Genomic DNA, 21594 nt, shown 5'->3' with positions numbered 1-21594 from the left:
CCCTGAGACAGGAAAGTAAAAGAGAAAGTTGAAAATAATAGATATTTGAAGAAACTAAGTGAGTGAAGTCACATAACTTCACACCAAAAAACTTAGTCTTCCCAGTAACAGATTGTGGTAAAGCAGAGTATCTTTACTGACAATGATAATTAGAATAAAGTTGAAAAACTGAAAACTATGGTCAAATATGGGCTTTCATATTTTAAAGTATTGGAGTATCTATTTGTGATATTGAATTCTATAAGGTTGTTGTGTATATAATTTGATGAAATGGAGAATTACATACATGTATGCAGAGGTGCTGAAGGATTTTGAGGTAAGAGTGATAGATATTGATTCTGCAGAAGGAAGAAATGAAAGGAAATGGGATGGGGCAAATGTCTGCTCTAGCCAAGAATATTCAATATAAACAATTAGATAAAAACAGTTTCCTGTTGGTTGAGGACACCTGATGAACAGGAACATGTTAAAGATCTTTAACGTGGTTTGAGTAGGAAATGAAAATTCACTCCCTTTTTTTTTTTTTTAACAGAGGAGTGGCATAATCACAATAATATTAGAAAAAGAGGCTAACCAGGAAGATCAGTTAGGAGGCTGTTTTAGCCATCCACCTCTGAGAAAGAAATACCAACAGAAATACTTAGAAAGAGGCAGTTGAAAATGATATTGTGAAGGGAAAAAAGTCAGTCTTTTAAAACTTGTTATATTAAATAAAAATTGACAATTGTCATACTATAATTAAATTTTAAATAATTTCACAAAACCATGCATGAAATGAAAGAACATGACAGTGATAAATTGTATAATCTATTTTCTCAACGTTAATATTTAATAATATGAGGCTGACAGTGAAATTTATAAGAGGAAATGCTACATTTTACTTGTCTATTTACTTGTGAGAAAAAAAATTAACTTCATACAGAAATTCACCTTATTGACCCTCATGAATTTATGCTTATTAAAATTAATTAGAGTAGACACAATTAAAAATCAAATGCAATAAAAATGAATATAAAATATGGAAAATGGAGAAAAATGTTATATTTTAATGTATTTCTATCCTTGCTCCCACTAATTTCTATTTTTACATTTTTATTACTTGAGCAGCATCTGTAATCAGCATGATTACTCATTCTATATTTTTCTTAATGAGGAATACATGTCATTAATCATGGCTTAAATAAATTAGAAGCTATAGCTTTGTCCAAATATGAACTTCAGAAGAAATTATTTCCACTGTTCTCTCAAAGTGAACATTTATATTGCATATTGTATTATACAACTCAGTTTTAAAATTTTAGGAGATTGTAAAATCAGGATACTAGAAGAGTTTTCAAGTAATTTTTCAGTCTATCCTCTGCCTCAGCATATGACTAGTACTGAATTGTGATAACTGTCTCATTCCTGTAAAAGGAAGATTTTCCTCCTGTAAAGGCTGGAAGTCTTCTGCTGCATGATAAGCACAGTTTTTATTCTCTCTCTCTCTTTGGTGGCATGAGCAACAGCTATTTGCTATTCTTCATAAAATAGCCCTTCACTTACTTGAAATCTATGATTAGTGATATTTGACAAAGGGCCACTGGGTCAAATGTTTTCGTCAAAAATATTTTTGACCATAACATAGAAGCATTAATCAACTTTCAGAACAAATAGACAGTTTGGAAGGTGTACATTTCTATTTCTATGAAATATTTGATTCAGTGGTTATAGACAATGTGTCCCTAATAGCAATAACAACAATAATACTTCCTTTTTTTTTTCACTTTGAAAAAAGAGAAATAAAGAGAAAAGATCACTTCACATGCTTAAATATGCAACAAATTCTAAAGGTGCACACTTGCATAGATTTTACAATATAATCAAATCAAACCCACAGGAGAATTACTCTGACACATATTTAATGTATGATTTTTTTATTGTGAGACATGACAATTAGATATAAGGTAAACAGGCTGCATAATGACTATCATTAACTTTTATTCAAACATAGCAAAGTTCAACCAATATTTAAAAACTTTTCTAAACTATTGCACATGAATAGCTTCTGAATGTTATAAACCTCATTCAAAATAATGGTTGTGGGGTCTTCTGTAATGAGAGTTTGATATTAACATATTTTCCTGTTATCAGGGATAATTAATTTCAATATTTCCGTTACACTCCTGCCCTCAAACATTAAAAGGCAAAGATCTTGTATCTAATACACTGGTGGCTGGAGTTGATTATAATCCCTTATCAAATGTCCATTCTAGCAGTCCTCTTTCTCCTTCAAGTTTCTTCTTCGAGCAATGGTTACACCTGGTTCCCTACAACTTTCCCAGACATCATGGTGTTGTCAGTTTCCAAGTAGTAGAACTCTGGTTCAAGATGTTGGAAATTTTCTCTTGGTGGATTGAAAATACTATATCCCTGCTGCAGTTGGGAATATCTCATCCAAGCAAGTAAATTCTATGAGTTCTTTCATTGCCAGATTGCCTCTCTTTTGTCCTGTAGTCCAACGAAATTTAGTCTACAATAGGGCAGACTTGCTCATCATATACTCTTTGAAATATATTATTTATGCAATAAATTATAAACCATGAGTTCTTCAATATTTTCTCTTTTGGAAATCACAGTCCTACATTCTTGGAAAATAAAATCCATGCTATAAACAAAATGAAAAGGCAAACTACTGAAAAGGCAAAGATATTAACAATGATACATCCAATACGGGATTAATATCTGAGATATATAAAGAACTCATACAACTTAACACACACACACACACACAAAACAAACAAACCAAAAAAAAAAAAAAAACCAAACAAACAAAAAAACTACTGAAAACCAAAGAATCATTTTTTTTATTAAAAAAAGATGGAGAACCTGAATAGACATTTGTCCCAAGAAGACATACAGACTGCCACAAACATATGAAAAGGTGTTTAACATCACTAATCATCAGGGAAATGCAAATCCAAACCATGAGATATCATCTCACTTGTCAGAAAGACTATTATCAAAAAGTCAACAAGCAGCAAGTGTCAGCAAGGAGAAAAGGGAACCCTCATGCACTTTTGATGGAATTGTAATTTAGTGCAGCCACTATGGAAAACAGTAGGAGATTCTTTTAAAAATTAAAAATAGAGCTACAATGAGATGAATCAGTTTTATTTATGGGCATTTATCCAAAGAAAACAAAAACACTAATTTGAAAAGTCATATGCACCCCTACATGCATTGCAGTATTACTAGTAGTGACCAAGATATGAAGCAACCTAGGTGTCTATCAATACATGAATTAATAAAAAAGTTGTGAATACACACACACACACACACACACACACACACACACACACATACACAATGGAATATTATTAAACAATAAAAAATAATGAAACCTTGTCATTTGTGACAATGTGGATGGACCTAGAAGTGTATTATTATGCTAAGGGAAATAAATCAGACAGAGAAAGAAAATTCTGCATGATCTCATATGTGGAATCTAAAAATAATAATAATAAATGAATAAATAAAAAAAAGAAATAGAAACAGACTCATAGATATGCAAAATAAGCTGATTGTTACCAAATGGGATGAGTGGGAAGATGGGAATAAAAAATAAATTCTAAAAAAAATTACAATTGATTATTGTAAAATCAAACAGTCTAACCATACCAATTGTTGAAATTGATTTGGAAGAACTGGAAGTCTCAGATGTTGGTGATAGAAGTTGGAATTTCAGAAAACATGTAGTTTCTTAAAACATTAAGCATACATTCCTGTCCTAGACAAAATAAAAACATACATCTACTCAATGACTTACACTCAAATACACAACAGCTTATTTGTAAGAGTCTTACACTGGAAGCAACCTGTAGGGTGTATCAACATATGAGTGGATAATGGATTGAGGTATATCTATAGAATGGATTACTTCTCAGAAATTAAATAAATGAACTAATGGTATGCTCAACAACATGGGTGAATGTCGAAATCATTAAATTAAAATACTTCAGTAAAAGAAGACAGACAGAATGATGTCATAGAAATGGCAGCAGGAGGTGAGCTTCTTGAAATATCCCCTGGAATTTACAACAAATTGAACAGCTGTAATTCCACAAAGAATTCCTGTGCAGCAGACAGGCAAGACTAAGAGACTGGCAGCTGACATCATCAAAAGGTTGGAAAATAGGGTGAGCAGGGGAGGAGGAAAAGGGGGAAGTGGGGAAATGCAGGCCATGCGGCCTACAGGACTCAGACCAGAGCTCGTGGCTCTGTGCTCCCTGCATTCTGGAGCTACAGGAGTCATGGGAGAGGGAAGAATTAAGACTGCTAGTGTTCTGAAGTTCAACCAATTAAAAAAGAAAAACTTTTCTAAACTATGGCCCACAGTCCCACCTGAGGGATCAGCATATGACACAGCTTAACCCACTGCTCACAGAAGAGACACTGGAGCAAAGACTAAGGGAAGAAGGGTGAAAACAGTTATTGAAGCCCTCATTGCTAAGCAGAGGATGGTAGGAATAAGCACAGAGCTTAGCCGACCCCTCCCTACCCTCCAATAACATGCCCTACTCCAACCTACCCAGTGCTAGAAGCAGAACAAAGATAGTGTCAGATCAGAAGAACAGAATATTTGCAGTTCTGAGAAATGTGGCCCTGTAGCCACAACCTCACAGCCCAACTAGTTCCAGTGAAGGAGAGGGAGACTTGGGTGCAGGATTGGCTGTGCTGGTGGTCATGGCCATTACTGAGAGTTACCTCTCACAACCCACTCCACCCCAGCCCCCACCTTTCTGGCAGTATACCTGTGGAGGTAAACAGAGCCTCTGAAACACATAGGCCCTCAATCTGGTGCAGGAATTGTTTTGGAACATCAGAAGTTCTCCACATACCCCCATGGAGGCAGTGCCCTGAGACCCAGGTGACCTGCTTACAAAGGAGAAGATCATCTTCCAGGGTATCCCCACATTGTGTGAGATGCCATAACAGTGCAGAGAAAACATAACACTACAGTGTGAGAGAGAATCAAAGGCTGCACTCAGACATAAAATAAGCATTCTACCAACACCCAGTGGGAAACAAAAGAAAAACTCTTCCTACCAACATGTTGCAGGACCCACTCTTGGAGATGCCTACAAAGAGAAATAATAATTCATTAATTGCTGTGAGTAACCAAGGTAACAAGGCAAATCAAAAAGAAAATGAAAACTCTCCAGAAAATGAACTTAAAGACATATAAATATGTGACTTAAATGACAGAGAATTCAAGATTACAGTTCTTAAAAAACTCAATGAGATGCAAGAAAACATAGTAAGTTTAATGAACTTAGAAACACAATCAAAGAACAAAATGACATTTCACCAAAGAGATTGATATTTTAAAAAAGAACCAAATAGAATTCCTGGAAATTAAGAACTCAATAGAAGAAATAAAGAATGAAATAACCAGCTTAGGTAGTAGAGTTGACCAGATGGAAGAAAGAATCAGTGGCATCGAAGATAGAAACCTGAAAATGACAAACATAGAACAAGAGAGAAACCTGAGAGTTAAAAGAAATAAAAGAACTCTACAAGAACTTTCTGACTCCATCAGAAAGAGCAATATAAGAATAAAGGAGCATATCAGAAGGAGAAGAAAGGGACAAGGGAACAGAGAATATATTCAAACAAATAGTCAATGAGGACTTCCCAAACTTGTGGAAAGAACTGGGTCCTCGAATAAATGAAGCAAATAGAACACTTAATTACAACCATCCCAACAGGCCTTCTCCAAGACACATTGTATTGAAGCTATCAAAAAAAAAAAAATAATAAAAACAAAGAAAGAATCCTTAAGGCAGCCAGGGAAAAGAAGATGATAACCTACAAAGGAAAGCCCATTAGATTATCAGGAGATTTTTCAGGAGAAACTCTACAAGCCAGGAGGGAGTAGAATCAAATATTCAAACTACTGAAAGAGAGAAATAATGAGCCAAGAATAATATATCCAGCAAAGATATTCTTTAAAAATGAAGGAGGAATAAGAACCTTTCCAGACATATGGAAGCTGAGGGAAGTTTCTAACACATGACCTACACTACAAGAAATACTGAAGGACACTATTCAACCTGACACAAAAGAGCAAACGAATACAAAACCATGAGTAATATTATGAAAAGACAGACAGAAGCAGTAAACGGCACCTCTACACCACATAAGACACTATACACTTAAAAATTCATACAGGGTAAAAAAGAGAAAAAAAAACACTTGAAAAAAAGGAAAGAGACAATTTGCTACTGCAGCATAGAAAGCATCTAACAGCATAAACACAGATAATTTGTAAAAACAAAACTATCAAAGGGGAGAGAGTAAATATCTGGACCGGCACAGGGAAATGGAGAAAGGTAGCATGCTGAAACAAATGAAATACTCTAAGTATGAAACTTTCTTTTACGTAAAATTAATGGTAACCAAACACACAAAAATCACAACTGAAATCCATGACATGAAAAAAGAGGAAACAAAGAGAAATATCATAGAAAATCACCACAATGAAATAATAGACAGTGACAAGAAGGCAAAGAAACAATGGAGACACAGTCCTAGCACTAAATCAATGGTAGAATGATAGGAAATCCTAATATATCAATAATCAACCAAAATGAAAATGGACTGAAATCACCAATAAAAGGACACAGAGTAAGCAGATTCAATTAAAAAAAAACACACACACACACACACAAAAAAAAAAAAAAAAAAACATGTGCTGCTTCGAAGAGACACATCTCAGCCACAAGGACAAATATAACCTCAAAGTGAAAGCATGGAAATTGACACTCCAAGCAATTGGTATTCAGACAAAAGCAGATACAGTTATACTGATATCAGATGAAACAGACTTCAGGATAAAAAAGGTAACAAGAGACAAAAATGCACATTTCATAATGATAAAGGGGACTATACAACAAGAAGACATAACAGTCATCGATATTTATGCCTCCAATCAAGGAGCACCGAAATATACAAGCAACTACAAACAGAACTAAAGGGAGAAATTGACCAAAACACAATTATGGTAAGGGACCTGAATACATCATTCAAAGCTATGGATAGATCATCCAAACAGAAAATAAATAAAGAAATGTCAGCCCTAAATGAAACATTAAATGAAGTGGACATAATTAACCTTTATAGGGCACTTCATCCTAGAATATCAGGCTACACATTCTTTTGTAGAATACATGCAACATTTTCAAGGATAGGTCATATGTTAGGACATAAAACTAGCCTCAACAAATTTAAGAAGACTGAAATCATACCAAGCATATTCTCTGATCACAAAGTTTAAAATTTGATATCAACTGCAAGAAGAAAGCAAGGAAAAACCACAAATATCTGGAGATGAAACAACATACTTTTAAAGGACGACTGGATCAAAGAAGAAATAAGAGGAGACATCAAAAGATACATAGAAACAAAAGACAATGAAAATACATCCTACCAAAATTTTGGGGATGCAGTGAAAGCAGTTTTAAGAGGGAAATTTATAGCATTACAGGCCTATCTCAAGAAAGAACAAAAAACCCAGATAAATAACCTTTGTTACACCTTAAAGAACTAGAAAAAGAAGAAAAATTGAGACCCAAAGTCTGCAGAAGGAAATAATAAAACTCGAGCAGAACTAAATGAAATAGAGAACAAAAAGACAATAGTAAAAATTAATGCAAAAAAAAAAAACTGGTTCTTTGAATAGATTAATAAAACTGACAGACACTTGGCTAGACTCACGAAGATAAAAAGAGAAAAGACACAAATAAACAAAATCAGAAATGAAAGAGGGGTAGTAACCATGGATACCACAGAAATACAAAGCATCATCCAAGATTACTAAGAAGGACTATATGCCACCAAATTCAACAACGTAGAAGAAATGGACGTGTTCTCAGAAACATATAGCCTTACTAAGCTGAATCACAAAGAACTGGAAAATCTGAATAGACTGATCAACAGCAAGGAAATTGAATCAGTCATCCCAAACCTTCCCAAAAGCAAAAGTCCAGGACCAGATGGCTTCACTAGCGAATTCTACCAAACATTCAAAGAGGATCTACCTGACCTACTCAAACTCTTCCAAAAAATTGAAGAGACAATACGCTCTAACTCATTTTATGAGGCCAACATTAACCTGCTACCAAAACCTGGTAAGGATAACACAAAAAAAGAAAATTACTGACCAATGTGTCTGATGAATACAGATGCAAAAATCCCAAACAAAATTTACCAAATCGAATTAAACAATGCATTAAATAGTTTATGCATCACGACAAAGTGGGGTTCATCCTATGGTTACAAGGATGGTTCAACATATGCAATTTGATCAATGTGATACACCACATAAACAAAATAAAGGACAAAAAAAAACATATGATTATGCCAATAGATGCAGAAAAAGTGACAAGATACAACATTCATTTATGATTAAAATACTTAACAAAATGAGTATAGAAGGAAAATACCTTAACATAATAAAGGCCATATATGACAAACCCTCAGCTAATATCATAATTAATGGTGAAAAACTGAAGCCCTTTGCTCTACATTCAGGAACACAACGGGGCTGTTCCTTATCACCTCTGCTTTTCAACATAGTATTGGTAGTCCTAGGCAGAGCAATCAGACAAGAGAAAGGAATAAAAGGCATCTACTATAGGGAAAGAAGTTAAATTGTCACATTTTGCAGATGACATGATGCTATATGTGGAAAACCCTAAAGACTCCACCAAAAAGCTATTAGAAATAATAAATGAATACAGTAAAGTTACTGGTTGCAAATCAATGTACAAAAATCCATTGCATTTCTATATATTGACAATGAAACCTCAGAAAAAGAAAAAAAAATTCCTTTGTAATTACAACAAAAAGAATAAAATACCTAGGAATGAACTTAACCAAGGATGTGAAAGACCTATATACTGAAAACTATAATACATTTTTAAAAGAAACTTAAGAAGACACAAAGAAATGGAAACATTCCGTGTTCCTGGATTGGAAGAATGAACATAGTTAAAAAGGCCATATTACCCAAAGCAATATGCAGATTGAATGCAATCCTCATCAATATCCTAATGGCATTTTTAAAAGAAATAGAACCAAAAATCATCAGATTTGTATGGGACCACAAAAGACCCGGAATAGCCAAAGCAATCCTAAGAAAAAAGAGCAAAGCTGGAGGTATCACACTCCCCAAATTCAGCTTGTACTACAGGGCAACAATAATCAAAACAGTATAGTATTGGCATCAAAACAGACACACAGACCAATGGAATAGAATTGAGAACCCAGAAATTGACCCACATAAATATGGACAGATAGTTTTTGACAAAGAAGCCAAAAACATACAATGGAGAAAAGACAGCCTCTTCAATAAATGGTGCTAGGAGAATCATAAAGCCACGTGCAAAAGAATAAAACTAGACTGCTATCTGTCACCATGTACCAAAATTAACTCAAAATGTATCAAAGACCTAAACATAAGACCTGAAACAGTAAACTGCATAGAAGATATATGTATTAAACTTACCGACCTTGGGTTTAAAGAGTATTTTATGAATTTGGCTCCACAGGCAAGGGAAATAAAAGCTAAAATAAATCAATGGGACTATATCAAACTAAAAGCTTCTGCACAGCAAAAGAAATAATGACGAAATAAAGAGGCAATCAACCAAATGGGAGAAGATGTTTGCAAACAACATCTCTGATAAGGGGCTAATATCCAAAATATATAAGGAACTCAGATAACTCAACAAGAAAAAAATAAACAATCCAATTAAAAAATGGGCAGAGGTATCTGAACAGACATTTCTCCAAAGAGGACATACAAATGGCCATTAGACGTATGAAAACATGTCCAATATCACTAATCATCAGAGAAATGCAGATAGAACCACAATGAGATATCACCTCACACCAGTTAGAATGGCTATCATTGACAAGACAAATAATAAGTATTGGAAAAGTTGTGGAAGAAAAGGAACTCTCGTACACTTTTTGTGGGAATGCACATTGGTGCAGCCACTATGGAAAGCAGTGTGGAAATTCCTAAAAAAAATAAAAATAGAAGTACCGTATGACCTAGCAATCCCTTTCTTGGGTATCTACACCAAAAATCTGAAAACATTTATCTGTAGACATATATGTCCTCTGGTTTTCATGGCAGCTTTATTTATGGTGGCCAAGACATGGAAACAAACAAAGTGTCCTTCGACAGATGATTGGATAAAGAAATTGTGATATATACCCTGTTTCCCCAAAAATAAGACCTCGCCTGTCAGTCAGCTGTAATGCACTTTGGAGCAAAAATTAATAAAAGAAAGGGTGTTATATTATATAATATTATTTTTTTGTATCACATAAGACCCATTCTTATAGTATAGTAAAATAAGACCAGGTCTTGATGTTTGCTCCAAAAGACGCATTACAGCTGATGGTCCGGCTAGGTCTTATTTTTGGGGAAACACGGTATACACAATGGAATACTATCCTGCCGTAAGAAAACATGAAGTAGTGCCATCTGTGACAACATGGATGATTCTTGATATTATGCTAAGCAAAATAAGTCAGACAAAAAAGTAGAGAATCATATGATTTCACTCATATGTGGTATATAAAAGTGAAAGAAACAAACAAACAAGCAAAAACTCATAGACAGAGACAGTCGTCTAGTGGTTACCAGAGGGTAGTGGGGGAGGGGCGAGGTAGAAAATGGTAAAGGGGGGTCAAATATATGGTGAGGGAGAGGGAACTGACTCTGGGTAGTGAACACACAATGAAATATATAGATGATGTATTATAGATATATACACTTGAAACCTATGTAATTTTACTAACCCATATCACCCCAATAAATTTAATTAAAAAATATGAAAAAATACTAATAAAACCATAGGGTAAAAAGTATTTAATTTTGCATATTGATTGGAATAAACTGTTGTAATATCAAAAAAATAAAAATAAATAAATAAAAATGAACCACTTTGTAAATAAATTTAGCTTCAAAGAATATCATTAAAGTCATAATTTAGCTGGATAAACCACAACCTTATGGTTCTCTGGTGATTGCTATGTCAATGTGTTTAATAATTCTTCTGGCTAAAAGTAATGTGAATTCCATAATCAAAGAAAGAATTTCTGTTCCATACTTGAACTGTTGAATCACAACTGTCAAATTAATCTTATGGGCTTTTGAAATAAAATTTAAAGACTAAAAAAAAAAGAAATCAAGGGTTGTGTTAAAGACTATGGTGGATTTCTGAACCTATGCCAACATGAATAAACTTACAAATATTTTTAGAGCACCTGTTAAATTTGTAGCACTGTGCTAGACAATAGAGAAAATAAATGTAAAATATTATATGTACTGTTTAGGAATTTGAAAACCATTCTCCTTGGTAGAGGATAAAGAAGCAAATTAGATGTAAGCTGACTTAGAATATCAACTTGAAATACTAATTATGAGTTTATTTTTCTCTTTCACCCCATGTAATTTACTTATACCGATGGTCATACATCCTGCTCAGACAACTAGGAAATTCCACCTTGTAGTCTAAGGAGAAATGCAAAGAGAAGAGAAAGATTCAATTGTTTATAGAGAAATTTTTGTAGAAAAATTTTTTTGACAGACAAAAAACACCTGTGTTCACAGGTGTTTGTTTATATATGAACAGAATTACACCATGTGTACTATTTTGGTCTGTCTTCTTTTTTAAATGAAAGTTTATTCGGGTGACAGTTGTTAGTAAAGTTATGCAATTTTGCAATATATCATCTATACATCACATTGTGTGTTCACAACCCAGAGCACCCAGAATCAGTTCTCCTTCCATCACCATATGTTAGACCCCATTTACCCTCTAGTATAAACTACCCCCGCCCATACTCCCTGGTAACCACTAAACTATTGTCTATTTCTATGAGCTTTTGTTTCTTCATTTGTTTGTTTTGTTCTTTTGTTCTTTTCAGTTTTATATAACACATATTGTAAAATCAAAGTCAGGGAGTGTGATACCGCAAGCACTGTTCTTTTTCCTTAAGATTGCTTTGGCTATTAGGGATCTTTTGTGGTTCCATACAAATCTGATGATTTTTTGTTCTATTTATTTAAAAATGCCTTTGGGATTTTGGTGGGGATTGCATTCAATCTGTATATTGTTTTGGGTAATATGGCCATTTTAACTATGTTGATTCCTCCAATCAATGAACACTGAATATCTTTCTATTTCTTTGTGTATTCTTCAATTTCTTTTTAAAATGTATCATAGTTTTCAGTATATAGGTCCTTCACATCCTTGCTTAAGTTCTTTCCTAGGTTTTTTCTTTTTGTTCTTTTAATTGCAAAATGAATTTTTTTAATTTCTTTTTCTGAGGTTTCATTGTTACTATACAGAAATGCAATGGACTTCTGCACGTTGATTTTGTAGCCGGCAACTTTACTGTATTTGTTTATTGTTTCTACTAGCTTTTTGGTAAAGTCTTTAGGGTTTTCTATATATAGCATCATGTCAGCTGCAAAAAGTGACAATTTAACTTCTTCTTTCCCTATGTGGATGTCTTTCATTCCTTTCTCTTGTCTGGTTGCTCTGCCCAGGACTTCCAATACTATGTTGAAAAGCAGAGGTGATAAGGAACAGCCCCGTCGTGTTCCTGAATGTAGAGCCAAAGGGCTTCAGTTTTTCACCATTAACTATGATATTAGCTGAGGGTTTGTCATACATGGCCTTTATTATGTTAAGGTATTTTCCTTCTATACCCATTTCCTTAACTGTTTTAATTGTAAATGGATATTGTATCTTGGCAAACACTTTTTCTGCATCTATTGATATAATCATATGGTTTTTGTTCTTTATTTTGTTTATGTGGTGTATCACATTGATCAAATTGCACATGTTGAACCATCCTTGCAGCCCTGGGATGAACCCCACTTGGATATGATGTACAATTTTTTTCAATGCATTGCTGCATTCGATTTGGTAGAAATTTATTCAAGATTTTTGCATCTGTATTCATCAGACACATTGGTCAGTAATTTTCTTTCTTTGTGTTATCCTTACCAGGTTTTGGTATCAGGATAATGTTGGCCTCATAAAATGAGTTAGGGAGTATTGTCCCTTCAATTTTTTGGAAGACTTTGAGTAGGTCAGGTATTAGATCCTCTTTGAATGTTTAGTAGAATTTGCTAGTGAAGCCATCTGGTCCTGGACTTTTGCTTTTGGGAAGGTTTGGGATGACTGATTCAATTTCCTTGCTGTTGATCAATCTATTCAGATTTTCCAGTTCTTTGTGATTCAGCCTAGGAAGGCTATATGTTTCTAAAAACTGGTCCATTTCTTCTAGGTTATTGAATTTGGTGGCATATAGTTCTCCTTAGTATTCCTGGATGATCCTTTGTATTTCTGTGGCATCTGTGGTAACTTCCCCTCTTTCATTTCTGATTTTGTTTATTTGAGTCATTTCTCTTTTTCTATTAGTGAGGCTAGACAAGTGTTTGTCAGTTATATTAATTTTTTCAAAGAACCCGTTCTTTGTTGCATTAATTTTTTCTATTGTCTATTTGTTCTCTATTTCATTTAGTTTTGCTGTGAGTTTTGTTATTTCCCTCCTTCTGCTAAGTTTGGGTTTCATTTGTTCTTCTTTTTCTAGTTCTTTAAGGTGTAACAAAGTTTATTTATCTGTGATTTTTGTTCTTTCTTGAGGTAGGCCTGTAATGATATAAATTTCCCTCTTAAAACTGCTTTCACTGCATCCCAAAAATTTTGGTAGGATGTTGTCACACGGGGTGACAGGCTGGGTCTCTTCTGGGGTCTCTAGTCCTGCTCCCTGCATAAGAATGCAGGATATGGCAAGGCCAAAAAGAAACACCCACGGAGCCATAGGTAGGGGAGTCATATCACTATAGTCTCACTGGCGGCTGGGTTGAAGACAGAGGAGGCAGGAGCCACATGATCCATAACCCGCCATCCACTTGTCTCTGCCAACCAACCTCACTTGCTAGCTGCAATCCATCTCTCTGCAATCCGCAATCCACAATCCACACTCCGCCACGCCACACCACCCCAGGGCACCACACCACCACGCCACACTTTGCTTGCTTAGCCAAGGCAGTTATATCAGTGGCTAATGGCTAATCAGTAACAGCTGATGGCCAACTAGTCACAGCTGATGACCGTCTACTACCTGAGCCAGCACCTTTTTATGTGAGGCCAAGAGCCTGGAAACTGTTCTCTGGGGCTCTGTCCCCACAATACCCCCTTACAGGGTCTTGCCTCACAATCTACGTGACAAGCATCTTTTGTGAGGGTCCCTGTGCCATGTTAGCCCACAGGCGCCTACGAACGGAAAGAAATAGTAGTCTCAGGAACCAACAATGGCAAATTTCTTCCATCTGGGAGGATACATGTTAACTTTTTGTCCTAAGAAAGGAGGGTCGCTGCCATTGGCACATTTCCTGATTTTTGGTACCAGACATCTACGGCAGTATTTGGGGTCCCTTGCATAGTTTCAACATGTAACAGAATAGGGAACCCCATAAGAGGCCTTAGTGAGAGCACATAGGTTCCCCGCAAAATCATTCCAGTATCGGGACCTCCGTATACTACAGTCACCTACGGCCACCACCCCTGGCGTGACTTGCAAATCATGAGTCAAACCAGCCCCACATGGGGCTACCAGGCCCAACCACCGATAGTGGCGGCTTTTGACCTGCCAGGGCCAAGTCCATTGCTGCCGTTCCCCTGCTTTCAAGCATGTGGGTGCTGGCAGCAAAATGTTTCCATTTCTGCCATAGCCTGGCTTTAACAGAGTCTCACTTGTGGTAACCTGCACCATTATAGCAGAGCTTATAATGGTGCGGGCCCTCCCTTCCGTGGTCTCCCATTCAGGATTCTCAAGACGTTCCATAGACGCAAGGCCCAGTTGCACATCGTAGGAGGGTGTTTTGACACCCAGAGGCCTTGCTTCAAAAAACCGTTGTAGCATTCAATCATGCCAGCTGCTTGTGTATTGTATGGGGTATGAAACAACCATTGTACATCCATCCTGGCAGCCCAGCTCTGCACTTCTTGCCCCATAAAATGTCACTTTCAATGACTTGGGGGCACACATACAGGGCACAAAAGCATGTAAGAGCGACCACTGTATGCCGCTGATCTGCAGCCGAACACGGCCAAGCAAACATCACATTGCGGGCCTTAGGCAGGGGTCCAATGTAATCCACTTGCCAGCGAGTGAGGGGCACCCTCCCTCGCATAATCTGCTGTGTCTCTCAGGGAACCCTCTGCCTTTGGGGGCTGTCCTGAGCACAGATGGCACAATCATAGCAGGTGTCTGCTATCTCCTGCCATTTCAAAGGCAGACCCCAGTGTCTGCTCACCTGCCACATGGTTCGGCTTCCAGTGCACTGGAATTTCCTATACAGCCAATGGGCCACATCAGTGGCAGGAGCCCGTTCTAACCATCGGACACGTGCTAGGGCATCTGCTTCATCATTACCTGGGGACACTAAGGGGGAGTGACCTGTGACATGCATTAGGGTCACCTCCTTTCTTTGCCTTAGGTCCCAGAGGTCCTGCCACATGGCTTGACCCCACAGTGGACGGTGTCCTACCAACTAGTTTTGGTGTTTCCACATAGGGAGCCACAACGTTAGGCCGCGGAACACTGCCCAGCTGTCAGTACAAATAACTAGGGGCCCGGGCTCGTGGCTGATTATCATCCACACAGCCCGTAGCTCAGCTCACTGGCTACTCTGGCCCATCCCAGTATCAAACCAAATGGTATCTCTTTTGGCTGCACACCAATAGCCATCCAAACAGCTGCAGTTCCTCAGTCAGAACCACCAGTAAACGAGGCATCTTCAGGTACTGAGGGCTGTCCTTCTCTGTAGCGTGAGGGCTCCAAGTCCTCCCCGCTAGGCAGAGCGCTTGGCTCAGCCTGGGCTACAAGCACCACAGGTCCCAGGACCTGTTGTAGCTCTGTGCTCAAAGGGCTTGAACTAAGGGTGCTATGTTGCTCCAAGTAAGCACCCCACTTGGTGAGGGCGGTGGTCTGTGCCACCCCCGTTTTGGGTCCCTGGGTCTATGTATGGATTCACCCCTGGATGGGATAAGTTGTTCAAACCAACACCCGTGCTGTTACTGTGATGGCTTCTGTGGCTAGGGCTGCGTACACAGCAGCCAGCTGTTTCTCTATTAGAGAGTAGTGGACTTCTGCTCCTTTCCACAGTTGGGACCAAACTCCCACTGGCAACCGGAGACACTCCTGCCATTGCCAGAGGCCCCAACCGTACCCCTCTTGGGTTACGTGAACATCAAGTTCAAACAGGTGGCCAGGGTCTACTACTTGCAGAGCCTGTGCCTGCTGCACTGCCTGTTTTGTGACAACAAAGGCTTGCTCTATAGCCTCTGTCCAATCCCATGAGGCCCCCTTTTTTATCATGTTATACCAGGGCCTTTCCATTTGTGCTAAATGGGGTACAAACGCCCGCCAATATCCCAGCAGACCCAAATACGTTGCAGTTGGGAAACCTTGGTCGGCCGGGGAAAGGCTTGTATTTTGTCAATAATTGCCTCATGTATGACCTTTGTCCTACCCGACCACACAACACCCAAAAACTTGATGGATAAGCCAGGACCTTGGACCTTTTCCTCATTCACCACCCAGCCACATGACTTCAGGTGGCAGAGAAGAGAAAGAGCTGCTTGCTCTAAATCTGAAAGAGAATCAGAAGTTAGTAATATGTCATCAACATAGTGAAACAAGATCAGAGGATGGGTGATCCCACTGTGCCAAGTCGTGGGCTACAAGCCCACAGCAGATAGTGGGGCTGCACAAGTATCCTTGCAGAAGTACTTGAAAAGTCCACTGCCACCCGTCCCAAGTAAAAGCAAATTGCTCTTGACACTCGGGTGCAATGTCAATGGAGAAAAAAGCATTTGCCAAGTCCACTACATAGTGATACGTTCTTAGGCGAACCGTCAGAGGGTCCATCAAATCGTGAATTGAAGGCACTGCCGCGTGCAAAGGTGGCGTCACCTTATTTAACTCCCTGTAGTCCATAGTCATTCACCAGGTCCCACCTGGCTTCTTGACAGGCCATACTGGGGAGTTAAAGGGACTGTGTACTGGCCTCACAATATGTGCCTTCTCCAATTCCAATATTGTACGACCAATCTCCTCCTGCCCTCCTGGAAGGCAGTACTGTCGCACTGTAACCAGGCGCAAGGGCTGTGGCAACACTTGAGGAGGGTGATTAGCATGCCTGTGTGTCACTGCTTTCACCACCCAGGTCTGGAGACGGAACTCTCTTACCGACATCTGTAAACTGAGGCCATGTAGCACGTCCACCCCTAGAATATATTCCAGAATGGGGGAGACATACACCTCGTAGGTACGTGGTGAGGGCGAAGCCTTCCTATACCCAGTGGTAAGGAAACAGCTTTTACAGTCACAGTCTTTCCCCCACAGCCATCATTGCAGATTGCTGGTCCGGGGAACAGTTCTGGGTTCCCATAAACAAGACTGCAGTCTGCGCTGGTGTCAACTAGGGCCAAAACCCTCTGCACATTAGAAGGGGACCAATATACGGACAGTTCCACGTGGGGCCTCTGGTCCCTGCTTGTCCCCTCTGATTGGGTAACTTGGCCCCACCCCTAAATAAGGTGAAAGGAGTCACCCTCAAGTGGCCGCATGAAGTCCTGGAGTGATACGGGACACGCTTTCCCAGACTTCTCCTTTAGGCTTCTCTCAAATTGCTGTTCCGGAAGCAACGGTTTCCAAAGTTCCAACAAGAGTGCATTAGGTTGTCAGTCTATTTTTTCCCGATCAACCCCTGCTGCCAGGAGATCATGCCACATCTGCGTGCCTGTTACTCTCTGAGGCCCGTGACCTCACCCCCTTAATTTTTGATTTGGGCTTCCAGGTCTCAACTGCTCAGACCTATTTCCTTAACTTCCTTTGCCACTGCCTTTCAACATCCCCTAGGGTGGCCATGGCAACAGTAACTTCATGGATCCACCTCACCATGTAGGGCGTAAGAATGGCAACCAAGGATCCAGAAGCAATCGCAGGTGCAGTACCTAAAACCAGATCTCTCATGCTGTCTGTAAAAAGCTCATCATCTAGCCCCCGCATATTAGGGTTGAAAATAGCATGTCTCATACTCATTTCACAGATGATTTGAGTAAGTTCCGCATATGACTGCCATTGACTCGCAGTGTCTGGCAGCTCTCCAGCCTGTCCCCATACTGTGTGTACCACTGCAGTGAGCCACTCCATTAGAGTGTGGTTGCCCTGGTCATGGGCCAACCTATGGCAGTTCTCTAACCTTTGTCGCAGGGACTGATACACTGTCATGAAGGTTAGCTTTTCCATTTCTCCTGGGGAGCAGAGAATACTGTCTGCCCCCTCATCCCATAAACATAGTAGCCAAGCCGAGACTGGCTGTCTAGGGCGCTGTCGGCACTGCCTCCTCAGCTCTTGCAACTCAGTGGGAGTGTAAGGGATGTAATTTGTGAACTCAGTCACAGCTGGGTTGCTGGCAGCAATGCCCCTGGGGCCCAAAGGTTGCTCACGTTTTACCTTTTGCTTCAAGATTGGCCGGGCTTGGGGGTTGGGAGCTGGGAGCTACATTGTCTCCACTCATTTCTTCTGCCTCTGCCTCAGAATCTCCACTATGCGGCCCCTCTTCTAACAGGCGGACCCGAGCTTCCAGGGCCTCCGATCTGGGACACCTGGTGCGGTACCTGAGCTATTTCATTAAGCGCATCTTCTGTGTTGCCACTCAAGGCGGTGAGGAACATCCAGCCCACGTGGCCGGCTGTACCCTTTGCCTCCTCCAGCAACTGCTCAGCTAGAACCTGCAGGGACCTCTCCATGCTGGCCGGGGAGCCATCCATGTCCTCCCACGCCTCCTCAGGGGTCCAACTCCCAAGAACAGTGGCTACCGGGCACCACACACTGTGTGGGGGCCATCTGTTCTCCTGCCCAATCAGATGCCATTTCTACCTGGCCGGAATCTTGCTTGCAGCTCCAGGTGTCTGAGTGGGTGGTGGCCTCAGTATAAGTTGTCCATAATCCTCAGAGCCTACAGCAGCAGCGGATCACCAAGAGGTAGGCAATGCCTTCCCATAGCCAAGAGGGTCGTGTGGCACCTGGAGGCTTGAGTCTCCCAGGGAGACCACACCGCCTGTTCCCAGTGACACTCCTCACAGGCCTCTCGAAGCTGAGCTTTCACACGTATAAACTGCTCCATTACCCCTCTGGGCCTTCTGGCTGACGCCATACCCTGCTCGCTGCACCATTTGTCACACAGGGTGACAGGTGGGGTCTCTTCTGGGATCTCTAGTCCCGCTCCCCGCATAAGAATGCAGGATATGGATAGGCCAAAAAGGAACACCCACGGAGCCATAGATAGGGGAGACATATCACTATAGTCTCACTGGCGGCTGGGTTGGAGACAGAGGAGGCAGGAGCCACATGATCCATAACCCGCCATCCACTTGTCTCTGCCAACCAACCTCACTTGCTAGCTGCAATCCATCTCTCTGCAATCCGCAATCCACACTCCGCCACGCCACACCACGCCAGGGCACCACACCACCACGTCACACTTTGCTAGCTTAGCCACGGCAGTTATATCAGTGGCTAATGACTAACCAGTAACAGACGATGGCCAACTAGTCACAGCTGATGACCGTCTACTACCTGAGCCAGCACCTTTCTATGTGAGGCCGAGAGCCTGGAAACTGTTCTCTGGGGCTCTGTCCCTACAGATGTATTTTCATTGTCATTTGCTTCTATGTGTCTTTTGATCTCTCCTCTTATTTCTTCTTTGACCCGGTCGTTCTTTAAAAGTATGTTGTTTAATCTCCAGATATTTGTGAATTTTCCTGCTTTATTCTTGCAGTTGACATCAAATTTCAAAACCATGTGATCAGAGAATATGTTTGGTATGATTTCAATCTTCTTAAATTTGCTGAAGCTAGTTTTATGTCCCAATATATGGCCTATCCTTGAGAACGTTCTATGTACTCTAGAAAAGAATATATAGCCTTATGTTCTAGGATGAAGTGCTCTATAAATGTTAATTATGTCCACTTCATCTAATGTGTCATTAGGCCTGATATTTCTTTATTTGTTTTGTTTTTGGCTGATCTATCTAAGCTGTGAATGATGTATTTATGTCCCTTTCTATTATTGTGTTTTGGTCAATTTCTCCCTTTAGTTCTGTTTGTAGTTGTTTTCTATATTTTGGTGCTCCCTGATCGGGGGCATAAATATCGATGACTGTTATGTCTTCTTGTTTAATAGTCCCCGTTATCATTGTGAAATGTGCATCTTTGTCTCTTGTTACTTTTTATCCTGATGTCTGTTTCATCTGATATCAGTATAACTATACCTGCTTTTCTCTGAATACCAGTTGCTTGGAGTGTCAATTTCCATACTTTCACTTTGAGGCTATCTTTGTCCTTGTGGCTGAGATGTGTCCCTTTGAGGCAGCACATGGTTTTGCTTTATTTTTTCATTGAATCTGCTACTCTGTGCTTTTTTATTGGTGATTTCAGTCCACTTACACTTTGGGTGATTATAGATATATGAGAATTTCCTATCATTCTACCTTTTGGTTTTCTGGTAGGACTGTGTCTCCATTGTTTACCTTCTTATTGCTGTCTATTATTTCATGGTGGTGGTATTCTATTATATTTCCCTGTTTCTTCTTTTTTCACGTCATATATTTCAGTTGTGGATTTTGTTTTTTTGAGTGGTTACCATTAATTTTATGTAAGAGAAACTTGCATATTTAGAGTTTTCCATTTGCTTCAGCATGCTTCCTTTCTCCATTTCCCTGTGCCGGTCCAGATCTTTACTCTCTCCTCTTTGATATTTTTGCTGTCACCAATAATCCGTTTATGTTGTGAGTTGCTTCCTGTGCTGCAGTAGCAAGTTATCTTTTTCCTTTTTTTTATCAAGTGTTTTTTTAATTTTTTTTCTTTTTTACCCTGTATGTTATTTTAAAATGTATAGTGTCTTATGTGGTGTACGGGTTGCCATTTTCTGCTTCTGTTTGTCTTTTCATATTACTCATGGTTTTGTATTCTTTTGCTTTTTTTGTGGCAGGTTAAATCGCTTCTTCAGTATTTCTTGTAGTGCAGGTCATGTGTTAGAAGATTCCCTCAGTTTCCATATGTCTGGAAAGGTCTTTATTCTTTCTTCATTTTTAAAGAATATCTTTACTGGATTTGTTATTCTTGGCTCATAATTTCTCTCTTTCAATAGAGTGAATATTTGATTCCATTCCCTCCTGGCTTGTAGAGTTTCTGCTGAAAAAACTAGCGGTAATGTAATGGTTGTAGCTTACCATGTTTTTTTCCCTGGCTGCCTTGAGGATTCTTTCTTTGTTGTTACTTTTTGACAGCTTCAATACAATGTGCCTTGGAGAACGCCTGTTGGGATAGAGGTAATTAGGTGTTGTATTTGCTTTTGGTATTCAAGTATCCAGTTCTTTCCAAAAATTTGGGGAGTTCTCGTTGACTATTTCTTTGAATATACTCTCTGTTCCCTTGTCCATTTCTTCTC

The sequence above is a fragment of the Rhinolophus ferrumequinum genome, chromosome X (assembly GCF_004115265.2).
Source record: "Rhinolophus ferrumequinum isolate MPI-CBG mRhiFer1 chromosome X, mRhiFer1_v1.p, whole genome shotgun sequence".
Classification (NCBI taxonomy): domain Eukaryota; kingdom Metazoa; phylum Chordata; class Mammalia; order Chiroptera; family Rhinolophidae; genus Rhinolophus; species Rhinolophus ferrumequinum.
Note: the sequence above shows the minus strand (reverse complement) of the source record.